General features: G+C 44.8%; 1 protein-coding gene across 5 annotated transcripts in view; it reads left to right on the plus strand.

Moving 5' to 3' along the window:
• Positions 1–539: 539 nt before the first annotated feature.
• LOC137321167 (transmembrane protease serine 11B-like protein) overlaps positions 540–18,865 on the plus strand; it is a 119,443-nt gene continuing 101,117 nt past the window's right edge. For all 5 annotated transcript variants that reach the window (XM_067983420.1, XM_067983421.1, XM_067983423.1 and 2 more), the window contains exon 1: positions 540–633. The gene's annotated coding sequence lies outside the window, so the exon portion shown is untranslated. The remainder of the gene's footprint in view (positions 634–18,865) is intronic.

Below are 18,865 nucleotides of genomic sequence, written 5' to 3' on the forward strand. Positions count from 1 at the left end.
TTGCTACTTACCACCCTACCAATTTTTGTATCATCAGCGAACTTACTGATCATACCTTTTACATTCATATCCAAGTCATTAATGTAGACCACAAACAGCAAGGGACCCAGCACCGATCCCTGTGGTACCCCACTGGCCACAGGCTTCCAGTCACAAAAACAACCTTCGACCATCACCCTCTGCCTTCTGCCACTAAGCCAGTTTTGTATCCAAAGTGCCAAGGCACCCTGGATTCCATGGGCTTGTACCTTCTTGACCAGTCTCCTGTGGGGGACTTTATCGAAGGCCTTACTGAAATCCATGTATACCACATCCACTGCGTTACCCTCATCCACACACCTAGTCACCCCCTCAAAAAATTCAATCAAATTAGTCAGACATGACTAATTAGTCGCCTCTGGTTCTTTTGCCAATCACCGTAAATTTGTATTCTCTAGTTACCGAGGCCCAGCTGCCTCACTTTGAGTTGTTAATCGGAAATAACTTGAATTTTGCGGAACAAGTTTAACTTGTTCTTTGTTGTTGGATCGGCTGCTCGCTCTTAATCTTTCTCTGTCTGCCTGAAGAATAGCAACACCTGACATCAAGCTTTCCTCGCCACTTCTAACTATCCACACCTCCCTACAGTCAAAGGTAAGGTCGTGCTTTCTAATTGTTTCTCATCATCTCTGCAAATGCCTTCATCACATTAGCACTGCTGATGCTTATAAAGGAATGGAAGAGTTTAGATGGAAACAGACTATATCCAGTGATTGAGCGGTTGAGAACAAAGGGGACATAGATATCAGGTTGATTGTAAGAGATTTCGGACAGTGAGAGGGAAAAAGCTTTTTTTACACAGGAGATTGTGAGGTTGTAGAATGCACTACTGGAATTAGTGATTGAAGCAGAGACCATGTCAATATTTAAGAATAGGTTAGATAGGTGGTTGAGGGAAAGGGGAATAAAAGGATATGGGAACAGAGAGAGCTCATGGGATTAGGACTACTGCTTGTATATAGGATAAATACCAACAAGGACTGGTTGGGCTGAACAGCCAGCTCCTGAATTGTAATTTCTATGTAATCACAAACAGAAACAGAAAATGTTGGATTTGCACATCAGCAGTTTCCCTATGTTTCAGATTTTTATTTTCATTTACCAGTTTGTACACTTTATGTAAGTGACATCGTGGAGGAAAAATTCGAAAGGGGCCGTTTTTGGGCGTAGGTAGCGAGATGTGCTATTACCCCACCCCCAAAAGCCCGAGCGCAGCCAGGACGCAAGTTTCGACCCACCCGAGGACCGACCTGCAATCAGCTTTCCATTCCAGGCCTTGCAAGTGGAATCAATGCAATTCACACTTTCCATCACCAGAGGGAGCTCAATCTCTTAAAGGAAGGATGTTTCTTAACAATCTCTTAAAGGTAGCTGGTACCTGTTATTTGCTGAAAATAACAGTCTACTGTCTGCACTGAGTCTGAATGGAGATCAGACATTGCACTCGCAAAACACAGATGCAGGTCCCATCCCTATGTTTACACACTGATGATAAAGGTTGCGCACTACTAAATCCCACATCCTCCAATCTGCACACCAGACCTCACCAATCTGCCGATCTGAGTTGGTACCAGGCCTGCGAGAGTGCGTGCACCAAGGTTCTCTGCTGATGCACTAGAGACCTTGGTGCAAGAGGTGGACAGAAGGGGGGACATCATATATCCCAATGGGGGGGGGGGGGGAGCAAGAGGCCCTCCAGACATATACTGAAAAGGCAGTGGCTCTAAATGTTAGGCTATGTCCCCACATCCTAGTATTCAAGTCTAGAAGACCACCAAAAACAGTTACAAATGTAGAAGCAATAATCCAGCAACTAACCTGTAAATGCTGCATGGCCCCTTTAAATAGCGGTGGTGGGGTGTCCTCCAGGCAATGTAAGACATGTTCAGATGGTCGGGATTAAGACTGTGCGTTGAGTTGAGTGTTAAGTGCCAAAATGATGTCTATCACTTTAAATCAGCGTTGCACGCTGATTGAAGCCATTTTCTCCCTACTTTATATAATTCCAGCATTCGTTATCTGCGCCTGCGCTAACTCCTATACCAAAATGACGACCGGCCCACGTCATGCTGGAAACATGCGTGTGCATCCAAGACGCCATCTTGGATGTTGGAGAGGCCGTGTAGTGCCGAAACAACGGGCGCTACACGGACCAATTTAACGCCCAGTGTTACTAGCTGAATTTAAAAACCAGTGAAACTTCAAGTAGACAATAACTTTGTCAGAAAGTTCAATGACTTTCATTTATGATTTTCGTGGTTTGGAAACTTGCTGAATCTTTAAAAAAAATGATTTGGTTTGAATTTGATGGCAAGGTCATGTATGAATATATAATGTCTGAAATTAAAACTGCTAAATCGTTTTGCACTCGCTTGCTGTACATGCTGAAATGTGTTCATCGTAGCTTGCTGTCCTTGTTGTTACATAGTTGACGATGCGGATTCTTTCCCCTCAGTCTGGTTCAGTAAAAACTGAAGTCGAATACATTTTAAAGTTCATCACAACTTTAATAGCAGGGTTCTTAGTCTGCAGCATTGATTTGGACTCCTGATAGAGTCCCTCTGTGCTGGCAGAGCAAGAACAAGAAACATGCAGAAATCCACACGTTTTTATACAAATCAATAGGGTTGGAACATACTTAACGAGGGTCAACACCAATCATAAGCCGGGCACAGGTTGCCATGCGAGGTTACATTATTTCCGGCCAATCATAAATCGTCCATGTGCTGATCATGCTGCTGTTAGACATCAAAGGGGATACTTCCTCACCTTCCAACTTGGAATGTTCTTCCCTGTCCCTTCTGTTCCTTATCTCCCAACCTAGAATGTCTTTCAACTTTGGCTAAGCTCGTTACCTATATTGATCTGCCATAAACATGGAGACATTCAGACCAGTCCTTGAATCACATCTAAGACCATGCAAACCTGCTGACTACGCAAACATATGGCCCAGCAGGAGGCCAGGCCACCTGTACCAATCTCAGTTACTAACTAATTAACCCTTTCTAACCATTTTGCATTCTGCTTCTTTGCCACGTAGACACTTTAATATTTTACTGAAAACTGACCACGTAGGGATTCTCATAGTCACAACGGAACTCCTTTAGGAAGGAATTTCAATTCATCTCAAGTTTCTGCTATTGATTGTCATAATTCCATTTGTCATAAGTCATGCACTCCATTTTATCTTTAATTGTTGCTTGGATTTCAACCATTCCAGTGTCTGTAGGGCTGATTTTAAACCGGACGGGCAGGAAGTGAAAATTGCCCATGTGACTTACCCACCGTGGTCCCACTGTCATTCCACAGGTTCTGATATTAGATTGCTGATTAGAGTCACGTCATTCATTAAATATGCAAATCGGGCTCCGATGACATGCAGAAACCCCTCCCAACCACTTACCTGAGTGCCGGGGATTGTTCTTTCAGTCCCCAGTGGTGGCCACCTGCCACCTGACGTTCCACTCCTGCCCACTAGCCAGCTTCAGCTTCCTTCCGATTTTGGACGGCAGACTGACATGGCCCAGGCAGGTGAGGCCCAGGAGTTCAAATATCACCACTGAGGTCAGGACGGTTCGCCCTCAGCCTCGGACCCTCCGCCCGCATTGTTCGCACCTCTCAAGTTAAAATCAGGGCTTGCAGTTCGGAGAAAGCAGCTCTGAAATTCCAGAACCTGGGAATTAGGACACTGTGGCAGGTGGGCAACCTGGAACTTGGGGTGAGACATGGTTCGGCCGGATCGCCACACCCATTTTTTTTCCTACAGCAGGAATTTACACCAGACACGCAGACATCATCAGAAGAGGCGGGACTGGCTGGATGATATTCTTCGTCAGATTTTCCATGCTTCTCTCCCCCTCTGCTGTTACCATTTACACCTCCTCTTGATTCATTTTTGTTCCTTTACTTGTCCCATGATCACCCCCTTTAGCCTTGCACTATCATCCCTTATGGTGTCATAGTATCACAGTATCATGGTAGGTACAGCAGAAGAGGTGGCCATTCAGCCCATCGTGCCTGTGCCAGCTCTTTGAAAGAGCTATCCAATTAGTCCCATTCCCCTGCTCTTTCCCCATAGCCCAGTAATTTTTTTCCCTTCAAGTAATTATCCAGTTCCCTTTTGAAAGATACTTTTGAATCTGCTTCCACCACCCTTTCAGGCAGTGCATTCCAGATTATTACAACTCACTGCGTAAGAAAATGATTCCTCATGTCGCCTCTGGCTCTTTTGCCAATTACCTTAAAACTGTCTCCTCTGGTTACCGACCCTTCTGCCACTGGAAACAGTCTCTCCTTATTTATGACCATTCATGATTTCGAACACTTCTATCAAATCTCCCCTTAACCTTCTCTTCTCTAATATAACTTAAAACCTTCCTTGCTTTTGTAATCTATGCCTCTATTAATAAAGCCCAGGATCCCCTATGCTTTTTTAACAGCCTTCTCAACTTGTCCTGCCACCTTCAAAGATTTGTGTATGTGCAACCCCCAGGGCTCTCTGTTCCTTTAGACCCTTTAAAATTGTAGCATTTAGTTTAGATTGCCTCTCCTCATGCTTCCTACCAAAATGTATCATTTCACACCTCACTGCATTAAATTTCATCTGCCATGTGTCTGCCCATTTCACCAGTCTGGCTGTGTTCTCCTGAAATCTGTTACTATCCTCCACATTGTTCACTACATTTCCTGCAAACTTTGAAATTATACCTTTTAAGTCCAGATCATTAATATATATCAAAAAGAGCAGTGGTCCTAATTCTGACCCCTAGGAAACACCACTGTATACTTTACTCCAGTCTGAAAAACAACCGTTCGCCACTACTCTCTGCTTTCTGTCCCTTAGCCAATTATGTATCCACACGGCCACTGTCCCTTTAGTCCCATGGGCTTTAATTTTGCTAACAAGTCTATTATATGGTACTTTTGAAAGTCCTTATACACAACGCCAACTGCACTACCCTCATCAACCATCTCCATTACTTCATCAAAGAACTCAATCAAGTTGGTCAAACACGATTTTTCTTTTCATTTATTAGCCCATACTTTTCCAAGTGCCAACTTATTTTGTCCCGGATTATTGTCTCTAAAAGTTTCCCCACCGCCAACGTTAGGCTGACTGGCTTGTAATTGCCAAGTTTATCCCTCCCCCCTTTTTTTGAACAGGGTGTGACATTTTCAATCCTCCAGTCCTCCGGCACCACTCCCATATCTAAGGAGGATTGGAGGATTGTGGCTGACAGAGCATCTGCAATTTCCACCCTTACTTCCCTCAGTAACCTAGGATGCATCCCATCAGGACCGGGTGACTTTTCTACTTTGAGTACTGACACTCTTTTAAGTACCTCCTCTTTATCAGTTTTATCCTATCCAATATCACTACCATCTCCTCCTTTACTGCTACACTGGCAGCATCCTCTTCTCTAGTGAAGACTAGAGGTAAAGTATTCATTTAGTACCTCAGCCATGCCCTCTGCCTCCACAAGAAAATCTCCTTTTTGGTCCCTAATTGATGCCATCCTTCCTTTGACTACCCTTTTCCTATTGATTTGTTTATAAAAGACTTTTGGGTGCCCTTTTATGTTAGCTGCTAATCTATTCTCATATTCTCTCTTTGCCCCTCTTATTCCCTTTTTTTAGATCTCCTCTGTACTTTCTGTATTCAGCCTGGTCTCTACTGTATTATGAACCTTACATTCATCATAAGCCTCTTTTTCTGTTTCATTTTAACCTCTATATCTTTAGTCACCCAGAGAGCTCTAACTTTGGATGCCGCACTTTCCCCCTTGTAGGAATGTGTCTACTCTGTACCCAAACTAACTCTTCCTTGAAGGCCTCCCATTGTTCAATCACTGTTTTGCCCGGCAATATTTGATTCCAATCCACCTGGGCAAGATCCCTATTTAACTCAATGAAATTAGTCCCCCTCCAGTTAAGTATTTTCACATTTGAGTGCTCCTTGTCCTTTTCCATAACTACTCTAAACCTAATGATATTATGATCACTGTTCCCCAAATGCTCCCCCACTGAAACATGCTCCACCTGCCCCACTTCATTCTCCAGAATTTTTTTTTATTATTCGTTCATGGGATGTGGGCGTCGCTGGCGAGTCCAGCATTTATTGCCCATCCCTAATTGCCCTTGAGAAGGTGGTGGTGAACCACCTTCTTGAACCGCTGCAGTCCGTGTGGTGAAGGTTCTCACACAGTGCTGTTAGGAAGGGAGTTCCAGGATTTTGACCCAGCGACGATGAAGGAACGGCGATATATTTCCAAGTCGGGATGGTGTGTGACTTGGAGGGGAACGTGCAGGTGGTGCTGTTCCCATGTGCCTGCTGCTCTTGTCCTGCAAGGTGGTGGAGGTCGCGGGTTTGGGAGGTGCTGTCGAAGAAGCCTTGGCGAGTTGCTGCCGTACATCCTGTGGATGGTACACACTGCAGCTACTGTGCGCAAGTGGTGAAGGGAGTGAATGTTTAGGGTGGTGGATGGGGTGCCAATCAAGCGGGCTGCTTTGTCCTGGATGGTGTCGAGCTCCTTGAGTGTTGTTGTAGCTGCACTCATCCAGGCAAATGGAGAGTATTCCATCACACTCCTGATTTGTGCCTTGTAGATGGTGGAAAGGCTTTGGGGAGTCAGGAGGTGAGTCACTCGCTGCAGGATACCCAGCCTCTGACCTGCTCTTGTAGCCACAGTATTTATATGGCTGGTCCAGTTAAGTTTCTGGCCAATGGTGACCCCCAGGATGTTGATGGTGGTGCATTCGGCGATGGTAATGCCATTGAATGTCAAGGGGAGGTGGTTAGACTCTCTCTTGTTTGAGATGGTCATTGCCTGGCACTTGTCTGGCGCGAATGTTATTTGCCACTTATGAGCCCAAGCCTGGATGTTGTCCAGGTCTTGCTGCATGCGGGCTCGGACTGCTTCATTATCTGAAGGGTTGCGAATGGAACTGAACACTGTGCAATCATCAGCGAACATCCACATTTCTGACGTTATGATGGAGGGAAGGCCATTGATGAAGCAGCTGAAGATGGTTGGGCCTAGGACACTGCTTTGAGGAAGTCCTGCAGCAATGTCCTGGGGCTGAGATGATTGGCCTCCAACAAACACTACCATCTTCCTTTGTGCTTGGTATCACTCCAGCCAGAATTAGACTTCCCCAGAATTAGATCCAGCACTGTTTCCTTTGTGATTGGGCTGGAAATACACTGTTACAGAAAGTTCTCTTGTACACATTTCAATAATTCCTTCCCCACTTGGAGCTGCTCAGCCCCTTGTCCCGAGCTCTATACTCCACTCAGCCTCTTCTCCCGCGCTTTATAGTCTGCTCAGCCGCTTCTCCCACACTTTATACTCCAATCACCCGCTTCTCCCGAGCTGTATGCTTTACTCAACTGCTTCTCCCGCATTTTATACGCCACTCAGCTGCTTCTCCCAAGCTGAATTCCTTACTCAACTTTTTAAAAAATTCGTTCATGGGATGTGGGCATCGCTGGTGAAGCCGGCATTTATTGCCCATCCCTAATTGCCCTTGAGAAGGTGGTGATGAGCCGCCTTCTTGAACCGCTGCAGTCCGTGTGGTGAAGGTTCTCCCACAGTGCTGTTAGGAAGGGAGTTCCAGGATTTTGACCCTGCGACGATGAAGGAACGGCGATATATTTCCAAGTCGGGAGGGGAACGTGCAGGTGGTGTTGTTCCCGTGTACCTGCTGCTTCTCCCATGCTTTATACTCTGCTCAGCACTTCTCCCACACTTTAGACTGCGATCAGCCGCTTCTCCCAAGCTTTATACTCCACTTAGCCGTTTCTCCCACACTTTGTACTCCACTTAGCTGTTTCTCCCGTGCTTTATTCTCCGCTCAGCTGCTTCTCCCGCATCTTATACTCAGCTCAGCCGCTTCTCCCGAGCTCTATATTTCACTCAGCCGCTTCTCCCGAGCTCTATATTTCACTCAGCCGCTTCTCCCGAGCTCTATATTTCACTCAGCCGCTTCTCCCGAGCTCTATATTTCACTCAGCCGCTTCTCCCGAGCTCTATATTTCACTCAGCCGTTTCTCCCGCACTCTATGCTTCACTTAGCTGTTTCTCCGAAGCTCTATACTCCGCTCAGCTTCTTCTCCCGAGCTCTATACTCCTCTCAGCTGCTTCGCCCGTGCTTTATTCTCCTCTCAGCCGCTTCTCCCAAACTGTATGCTCCACTCAGATGCTTCTCCCGAGCTGCATGCTCTGCTCAGCCACTTCTCCTGCACTCTATTCCCATATGGACAAAATGTTTATCAGATGAGATGTTAAACCATGGCCCCATCTGCCCTCTCAGATGGACATAAAAAATCCCATGGCACTATTTCGAAGAAGAGCAGGAGAGTTCTCCCCGATGCCCTTGCCAATATTTATCCATCAACCAACAGGACTAAAAAACAGATTAATCTGGTCATGTATCTGATTGCTGTTTGTTGGACCATGTTGTGCTCAAGTTCGTTGCTGCGTTTCCTACTTTACAACAGTAACTACATTTCAAAAGTAATTAATTGGCTGTAAAATTCTTTGGGCTGTTCTGACGTCATGAAATGCTTTCTTCCTAAAAGAGGGGATTTGTGAAGTTTAATAACCATTTTAACAGAATAAATATGCACTGGGAAGTCAGGAAACAAGCAAATGTAGTTCTGCATTCAAAAGCAGTAACAGAGCCACTTTTATGTTCCTTGAAAGTTTACTCTCATACTCTATTTTTCCCCTCTTAATCAAGCTCTTGGTCCTTTTTTGCTGAATTCTAAACTGCTCCCAATCCTCAGGCTTGCTACTTTTTCTGGCAACTTTATATGATTCCTCTTTGGATCTAATACTAGCCTTAATTTCTTTTGTTAGCCATGGTTGGGCCGCTTTTCCTTTTGTGTTTTTCTGCCGGAAAGGAATGTATAACTTTTGCAATTCATACATTTGTTCCTTAAATGTCAGCCATTGTCTATCCACTGTAATGACCTTTAATGAAGCTTCCCAATCTATCATAGCCAACTCACTCCTCATTCCTTCATAGTTTCCTTTGTTTAGATTTAGGACCCTATTTTTAGATTGAACTACTTCACTTTCCATCTTAATGAAGAATTCTATCATGTTCCGGTCACTCTTCCCTAAAGGACTCTGCACAACAAGATTATTAATTATTAATTAACCCCATCTCATTGCACAATACCCAATCTAGGATAGCCTGTTCCCTAGTTGGCTCCTCAACGTACTGGTCTAAAAAAAATCTCATCCCCACTCCAGGAATTCATCCTCCATGGTATTATTGCTAATTTGGTTTGGCCAGTCTATACGTAGATTAAAGTCACCCATGATTACTGTAGTACCCTTGTTACGTGCATCTCTAATTTCCTATTTGATCCCATCCCTTACAATACCACTACTGTTTGGAGACAACTCCCACCAGTGTTTTCTGCCCCTTGGTGCTTCTTAACTCCACCCAGTCTGATTCTACATCTTGATTTTCTGAGCCAATATCCTTTCTCACTATTGCGCTGATTTCATTCTTTACTAACAACACCACCCCACCTCCTTTTCCTTTTTGCCTGTCCTTCCTAAATATCGAATATTCTTGGATATTCAGCTCCCAGCTTTGGTCACTCTGCCGCCATGTCTCCGTAATTGCAATTATATCGTATCCGATTACATCTATTTGCGCTGTTAATTTGTCTGCCTTATTACGAATGCTTCATGCATTCAGATACAGTGCCTTTAGATTTGTCTTTTTAACATTTTTAGACATCTTAACATTTTTTTGTACCATGCCCTATTTGTCTTATTACCATTTTTCTTACCCGGATCCTATTTGTTAGTTTTTTTTTATTCATTCATGGGATGTGGGCGTCGCTGGCGAGGCCAGCATTTATTGCCCATCCATAGTTGCCCTTGAGAAGGTGGTGGTGAGCCGCCTTCTTGAACCGCTGCAGTCCGTGTGGTGAAGGTTCTCCCACAGTGCTCTTAGGAAGGGAGTTCCAGGATTTTGACCCAGCGACGATGAAGGAAAGGCAATATATTTCCAAGTCGGGATGGTGTACGACTTGGAGGGGAACATGCAGGTGGTGTTGTTCCCATGTGCCTGCTGCTCTTGTCCTTCTAGGTGGTAGAGGTCATGGGTTTGGGAGGTGCTGTCGAAGAAGCCTTGGCGAGTTGCTGCAGTGCATCCTGTGGATGGTACACACTGCAGCTACTGTGCGCCAGTGGTGAAGGGAGTGAATGTTTAGGGTGGTGGATGGGGTGCCAATCAAGTGGGCTGCTTTGTCCTGGATGGTGTCGAGCTTCTTGAATGTTGTTGGAGCTGCACTCATCCAGGCAAGTGGAGACTATTCCAGCACAATCCTGACTTGTGCCTTGTAGATGGTGGAAAGGCTTTGGGGAGTCAGGAGGTGAGTCACTCGTCACAGAATACCCAGCCTCTGACCTGCTCCTGGAGCCACAGTATTTATATGGCTGGTCCAGTTAAGTTTCTGGTCAATGGTGACCCCCAGGATGTTGATGGTGGGGGATTCGGCGATGGTAATGCCGTTGAATGTCAAGGGGAGGTGGTTAGACTTTCTCTCATTGGAGATGGTCATTGCCTGGCACTTGTTTGGCGTGAATGTTACTTGCCACTTATCAGCCCAAGCCTGGATGTTGTCCAGGTCTCGCTGCATGCGGGCTCGGACTGCTTCATTATTTGAGTGAGTGCACTCTTTAGTTTGTACACTCTGTCCCTTCCTGACACAATCTAGTTATCCTTACCCCAATCACTTTCCTGCACTACTTCCTTGTCTTTTCTCTTTAGCATTCTAGATTTCTCTCCACCGGGACCCTCCCCTCCCCTCCCTTATTTAGTTTAAAGCCCTATCTACCTCCCGAGTTATTCGATTCGCTAGAACTCTGGTCCCAGCATGGTTCAGGTGTAGTCCGTCCCAACTGAACAGCTCTCTCTTTCCCCAGTACTGCTGCCAGTGCCCCACGAATCAAAACCCACTTCTCCCACACCAATCTTTGAGCCACACATTCATCTCCCTGATCCTATCAACCTTATGCCAATTTGCTCGTGGCTCAGGTAATAATCCAGAGATTATTACCTTTGTGGTTCTGCTTTTTAGTTTAGTCCCCAGTTGCTCAAACTCTCTCAGCAGAAGCTTTTTCTTAGTCCTACCTATGTCGTTGGTACCTATGTGGACCACGACAACTGGATCCTCCCCCTCCCACTCCAAGTTCTTTTCCAGCCCGGAGGAGATGTCCTTAACCCTGGCACTGGGTAGGCAACATAGCCTTTGGGACTCATGCTCCTGGCTGCAGAGAACAGTGTCTATCCCTGTTTAGCATAACTTCCTTGCTTTTGTGCTCTATGCCTCTATTAATAATGCCAAGGATCCCATATGCTTTTATAACAGCCTTCTCAACTTGTCCTGCCACCTTCAAAGATTTGTGTATATACACTCCCAGGTCTCTCTGTTCCTGCAGTCCCTTTAAAATTATACCATTTAGTTTATATTACCTCTCCTCCATCTTCCTACCAAAATGTATCACCTCACACTTCTCTGCGTTAAATTTCATCTGCCGTGTGTCTGCCCATTTCACCAGTCTGCCTATGTTCTCCTGAAGTCTGTTACTATCCTCCAAATTGTTTACTACACTTCTGAGTTTCATGTCATCTGCAAACTTTGAAATTATACCCTCTATACCCAAGTCAAGGTCAATGATATATATCAGAAAGAATTAGTGAATAATTTTAAGGGTAACCAAATTGAAATGGTGGAGTGGGGGGAGGGGCAAATATTGAGTGGGATGCCCCATGAGTCTACGATGGAACCCTTCCTATTTCTGACATACATAAATAACTTGAATTCATAGGGGTCGATTTTGAAATGGTGGCGGGTTGGCAGAGAGAGAGAAAGAGCGAGACGTCATCCGGTGCTGGAATGGAAGATCGGGGTGGGGGGAGAGTGGAAGATCGGGGGGAGAGGGGAAGATTGGGGGAGAGAGGGGAAGATCGGGGGGTGAAGGCGGGATCATCGGGGGGGAGAGGGGAAGATCGGGGGGAGAGGGGAAGATTGGGGGAGAGAGGGGAAGATCGGGGGGTGAAGGCGGGATCATCGGGGGGGAGAGGGGAAGATCGGGGGGAGAGGGGAAGATTGGGGGAGAGAGGGGAAGATCGGGGGTGAAGGGGGGACATCGGGAGGATATCAGGGGGGTGAAGAGGGGGACATCAGGAAGATATCAGGGGGGTGAAGAGGGGGACATCGGAACATCGGGGGGGGTGGGGGTGAAGAGGGGGAGATCAGAGATGGAGACATCAGACATCGGAGCAGGGTGCAAAGGTAGGTTCATTTTGTGTTTTAACTTCCTTCTATGGATTTTTAAAAAATTTATTTAATTTCTTTTTCCCTGATCCGGCCCTTCCGCCTGTGAATCAGCAAACCGCACAGGTAAGTTAAAAATCATTACAATCACTTAATCTGTCACAGGTAAAGTGCCTTAAGTACCTCAATGAGGTACATTTGTCTCATTAACTGTCATCCCGCCGACTTTAATTGCCGGTGGGACTTTTGGTTTCGGGCCGCCCGCGTGCACACAGGTGGGTCCCTGGGAAACTCGGAAGTCGACGGGTTGGAGCCGGCTTCTGAACCTGAACGGGATTTCTGCGATTTTCGGAGCTCCCCCGCCCCCAACGCACCCGCAATTGCCCCCTAAAATTGAGCCGATGGTATGAGTCGAAAATGACCACACCAAGCTAGGGATAGCCAAGATCTTACAGAGGGCGTGTCAGGATATATGCTTGGGCTGATCAGTGGCAAATTAAGTTTTATATTGTCAGATGCAAGGCACTGCATTATTAGCAGTAAAAATAGTAGGCACAAGTACTTCACAATTGGGACAGAACTAGCCAAGTGGAAAAATTGAAAGAAACCTGGAAACCGTTGTGTAGATTCATCACTCAACATTTCATCAGTGTAAGGCAACAATAACCGAAGCAAATAGAATGCTGGGTTATTCAGCTTAACTCAACTTTGCACATAGTCATGCTGAAGCTGTACATTGCTCTGGCCAAGCTGCTCCTGGAATACTGCAAAAAGAGCATTGTATTTCATCTATTCCTAATGCAGAGTAGAGCGTTATATGCGATGTTCATACAAGAGTTCAAATAGCAAGGTCAGAAGTACAGCGATGAACTGGGAACAACAACAGGAGGAGATCAGCTGATGAAAAAATGAAGAGTTTGCACAAAGACTTTATTGAAGTTTTTGCCCGAGTCCGTACAGCGTGCTTTGAAAGCCTGACAGAGTGAAAATTAAGAAAGAAGGTAAAAGCCAGTATCAGGTGCAAGCTGTTTAAACAAACCAGCAATGATAGCCTTGTCTCAGTGGTAGCACTCTTGCCTTTCAATCAGAAGGTCTTGGGGTCAAGCCCCAATTAATCTAAGCTGACAGGGTCAGAGGTGCAATCTTTTGGATGAGATGTTAAACCAATGCCTCATTTGCCTGCTAAGGTGGATGTGAAAGATCCCACTGCACTATTTGAAGCAGTGCAGGGGAGTTCTCCTGGTGTCCAATGTTGACTTTATCTCTTAACTAACATCACCAAAACTGATTATCTGTTCACTTATCTCGTTGCTGTTTGAGGGACCTTGCTGTGTGCAAATTGGCTGCTGCAGTTGCCAACACTGACTACACTTGCAAAGTACTTAATTAGCTGTGAAGCACAGTGAGATGTCCTTAGGACATGAAAGGCACTATATAAATGCTAGTTTGTTCTTTCTCAATCAACTGAATGAAACAAGTATTATCAAAATATTGCATAGGTTCTGATGAACCTGAAGATCAAGTGGGCTTACATCTTTTTCCAACACAATAAAATTGGGCTGAATTTTGGAGATTAAAATAATTTAAATTATCTATAAAAAAGAGCAAACAAAGTATAGGGCTGGTTTTCCTCTGAGTGAGGCCCAGCTGAACTCCTGCCGCAGGCCCAGTTCCTGGCTGAGCCTAGCACTGGAAAGCAAGGCTCCAGGCTGCTGGCATCTGGGCCTTCTAGCTACAACTGAAGAGCCACAGTCAGAAGGCCCCAAGGCCTGACCAACCACCCGGGGGGAAGAAGAGGGAAGAAAACCATCAAATACTTACAGCTCCATCCATCTTCAAGCTGCCCCCAAGGACATCTACAGACCCTCCGATCGTGGGAGTCTTGGCACAAGCCCTTGCGCCAGGTATCTTCAGGTGCCCCTTTGATGTGGCCCCCAAGAGGCATGTGATGAGGAAGCTGAGGCAGGAGGCCAGAGGCACCCTCTTCCCTCCCATTAAAATACTAACGCTGGCTCTGTCTCTACTGCTGGTTCAGGCCCAGTACCATCCATTGGGAACACCCCAGGAATGAGCATCTGCCCCTTTTTCCTTCTTCGCTACGGCTGGGGACCAACAACTTCGCAGGTATAGCAAAGAAAAAAATCCACCCTCATGTCTTTTGAACTCAAATCTCAACAATCCACGTCTACTCATCCCTTCCCACCAAAGCGACGGTTGCATCCCTCTGAGACTCATGATTCTTGAACTTCCTATTTTCAGTTGCTCACAGCATCAAGGATGAAAACCACAAGAAAGGTTAGCAATGGTTAGCATAAATCTACTGTTTAAAGCAGTGATGAATCAATTGCTGGACAATGAAATAAAAACAGAAAATGCTGAAATACACAACGGGTCAGTCAGCATCTGTAAAGATAATTTTTTTAAAAATTCATTCTCATTTTTTTATGCAGTGAGTTGTTATGACCTGGAATGCACTGCCTGAAAGGATGGTGGAAGTAGATTCAATGGTAACTTTCAAAAGGGAATTGGATATATACTTTAAAAGGAAAAATTTCCAGGGCTATGGAGAAAGAGCAGGGAAGTGGGACTAATTAGATAGCTCTTTCAAAGAGCCGGCACAGACACGATAAGCCAAATGGCGTCCTTCTGTGCTGTATGATTCTATGATTCTCGGGATGTGGGCACCACTGGCAAAGCCGGCATCTATTGCCCATCCCTAGTTGCCCTTGAGAAGGTGATGGTGGGCTTTCTTCTTGAATCACTGCAGTCCGTGTGGCGAAGGTGCTCCCACAGTGTTGTTAGGTAGGGCCTTCCAGGATTTTGACCCAACGACAATGAAGAAATGACAGATTATGACATTTCGGGTGTATAGACTTCATCAGAACTGAAGACTGAAAGATCTTTTAAAAGATAGGAAGAATCATCAGATGGTTGGCAACCTCAGCCAGCTAGAAGTCCACCTGCCATACAGTAACAATGCCTCCTTTGTCAGGAGGCTTGATGATGATGTTAGGTTTGAAGCTGAGAGAACAAGGAACTACAAGTTCAGAGCTAAATAGATTGGAGTGGCTAAGGGGAGTAGATAAATTGTACAATGGATGCTTATTCACCCATTGTAATTGATTCATTGCTGCATTGACAAGCAGCTCATTAATTATAGGATCCATTAATTATAATGGATCACTAAGCATATCTTGTACAATAGCTCTGCAGGTCAATCACTGTACAACGGATAAAGAGGCATCCATTCCTGCCTTCAATAGCAGAATCTCCCATGGGTAACAAGGTGTGACATTCTTTGTTTAACATTATCTACTACTCAACTGCATGAACTATTGTAGTTCAAAGCTACAAATTACAAACCAGTAACCATTAACAACAAGCATAAATAGCAATTTATACAAAATAGCAGGGTAGTCTTTTCAGCCTTGGTGATGTTCTGCATTATAGCCCTTGTTCTGTCACCTCTATTTCTGAATTTAATAAGTGCATTGTACTAACTAGTTGTTAAAAGTTCTTGTATCAAATGACTGGGTAAGATGTAAGAAGAAAATATACCAGTCTAAACTGTGAAGGCTGTTGTGAAGATTTAAGAACGTAAGAACATAAGAAATAGGAACAGGAGTAGGCCGTACGGCCCCTTGAGCCTGCTCCGCCATTCAATAAGATCAAGGCTGATCTTCGACCTCAACTCCACTTTCCCACCCTATCCCCATATCCCTTGATTCCCTTGGTGTCCAAATATCCATCGATCTCAGTCTTGAATATACTCAATGACTGAGTATCCACAACCCTCTGAGGTAGAGAATTCCAAAAATTCACAACCCTCTGAGTGAAGAAATTTTTGCTCATCTCGGTCCTAAATGGACAACCTCTTATCTTGAGACTATGATCCCTAGTTCTAGACTCTTCAGTCAGGGGAAACAGCCTCTCAGCATCTACCCTGTCAAGCCCTCTGAGAATTTCATATGTTTCAATGAGATTACCTCTCATTCTTCTGAACTCCAGAGAATATAGGCCCATTCTACTCAATCTCTCCTCATAGGACAACCCTATCAACCCAGGAATCAATCTAGTGAACCTTTGTTGCACCCTCTCTAAGGCAAGTATATCCTTCCTTAGGTCAGGAGACCAAAACTGTACACAGTAGTCCAGGTGTGGTCTCACCAGAGCCCTATATAATTGCAGTAAGGTCTCCTTACTATTATACCCCAACCCCCTTGCAATAAAGGCTAACATACCACTTGCTTTCCTAATTGTTTGCTGTATCTGCATGTTAACTTTCTGTGATTCATGTACATGGACACCCAAATCCCTCTGACTACCAACATTTCTTCGTCTCTCACCTTTTAAAAAATACTCTGCTTTTCTATTCTTCCTACCAAAGTGGATAATTTCACGTTTCCCCACATTATACTCCATTTGCCACCTCCTCGCCCACTCACTTAACCTGTCTATATCCCTTTGCAGCCTCTTTGTGTCCTCCTCACAGCTTACTTTCTCAGAATCAGAGGACTCAGATTTAAGGTGATTGGCAAAAGAACCAAACGTGACATGAGGAAAAATGTTTTTCCCCAGCGAGTAGTTATGATCTGGAAAGTGCTGCCTGAAAGGGTGGTGGATGCAGATTCAACCGTGGCTTTCAAAAAGGAATTGGATAAATATTTACAGGGCTACTGGGAAAGAGCCGGGGAATAGGACTAACTGGATTGCTCTTACAAAGAGCCAGCATGGCCTTGATGGGCCAAATGGCCTCCTTCTGTGCTGTAATAATTCTATGATTCTGTGATTCTATGATTTTTCACAGTAGAACACACAAAAAAATACCGGAAATAGTGGGGAACCACGGGTCTAATGAGAGTGAGGAACTTAAAGCAATGAAGGTTAGTAAAGAAAAAGCACTGGAGAAATTAATGGGACTAAAAGCCAACAAATCCCCTGGACCTGATGGCCTACATCCTAGGGTTTTAAAAGAGGTGGCTGCAGAGATAGTGGGTGCATTGGTTTTGATCATTCAGAATTCTGTAGATTCTAGAACGGTCCCCGTGGATTGGAAGGTAGCAAATGTAACCCCATTATTCAAGAAAGGAGGGAAAGAGAAAACAGGGAACTAAAGGCCAGTTAGCCTTACATCAATAGTAGGGAAAATGCTAGAATCTGTTAATAAGGACGTAGTAACAGGGCACTTAGAAAATCATAATAGGAGTCAACACGGTTTTATGAAAGGGAAAGCGTATGTGACAAATTCATTAGAGTTTTTTGAGGGTGTAACTAGCAGGGTAGGTAAGGGGGAACAGGTGAATGTAGTATATTTGGATTTTCAAAAGGCATTTGATAAGGTGCCACACAAGAGGTTGCTACAAAAGATTAGGGCTCATTGGACTGTGGGACAGGGGGTAATATATTAGCATGGATTGAGGATTGGTTAACGGACAGAAAACAGAGAGTAGGAATAAACGAGTCATTTTGAGGATGGCAGGTTGTAACTAGTGGGATGCCTCAAGGATCAATGCTTGGGCCTTAGCTGTTTACAATCTATATCAATGACCGAGTATAATGTATCCATGTTTGCTGATGATACTTGACCCTTCTGCCAATGGGAACAGTTTCTCCTTAATTACTTTATCTAAACCCTTCATGATTTTGAACACTTCTATCAAATCTCCTCTCAACCTTCTCTGCTCTAAGGAGAACAACCCCAGCTTCTCCAGTCTATCCATGTAACTGAAGTCCCTCATTCCCGGAACGATTCCAGTAAATCTTTTCTGCCCCCTCTCCAAGACCATGACATCCTTCCTAAAGTGCAGTGCCTAGAATTAGACACAATGCTCCAGTTGTGGCCGAACCAGTGTTTTATAAAGGTTCCACATAACTTCCTTCCTTTTGTACTCTATGCCTCTATTTATAAAGCCCAGGATCCCGTATGCCTTTTTAACGGCTTTCTCAACCTATCTTGCCAACTTCAAAGATTTGGGCACATGTACCCCCAGGTCTCTCTGTTCCTGTATCCCCTTTAGAATTGTACCATTTAGTTTATATTGCCTCTCCTCATTCTTCCTGCCAAAATGTATCACTTCTCACTTCTCTGCGTTAAATTTAATCTACCATGTGTCCGCCCATTCCACCAGCCTGTCTTTCCTCTTGAAGTCTATCATTATCCTCTTTACTGTTTACTACACTTCCAAGTTTTGTGTCATCTGCAAATTTTGAAATTGTGCCCTGTACACCTAAGTCCAAGTCATTAATATATGTCAAAAAAAGCAGTGGTCCTAGTACCGACCCCTGGGGAACACCACTGTACACCTCCCTCCAGTTCAAAAAACAACCGTTCACCACTACTCTCTGTTTCCTGTCACTTAACCAATTGCGTATCTATGCTGCCACTGCCCCTTTTATTCCATGGGCTTCAATTTTGCTGACAAACCTATTATGTGGCACTTTATCAAACACCTTTTGAAGGTCCATATACACAATATCAACTGCATTGCCTTCATTGACCCTCTCTGTTACCTCATCAAA

This window comes from Heptranchias perlo, chromosome 4, assembly GCF_035084215.1.
Source record: "Heptranchias perlo isolate sHepPer1 chromosome 4, sHepPer1.hap1, whole genome shotgun sequence".
Taxonomy (NCBI): domain Eukaryota; kingdom Metazoa; phylum Chordata; class Chondrichthyes; order Hexanchiformes; family Hexanchidae; genus Heptranchias; species Heptranchias perlo.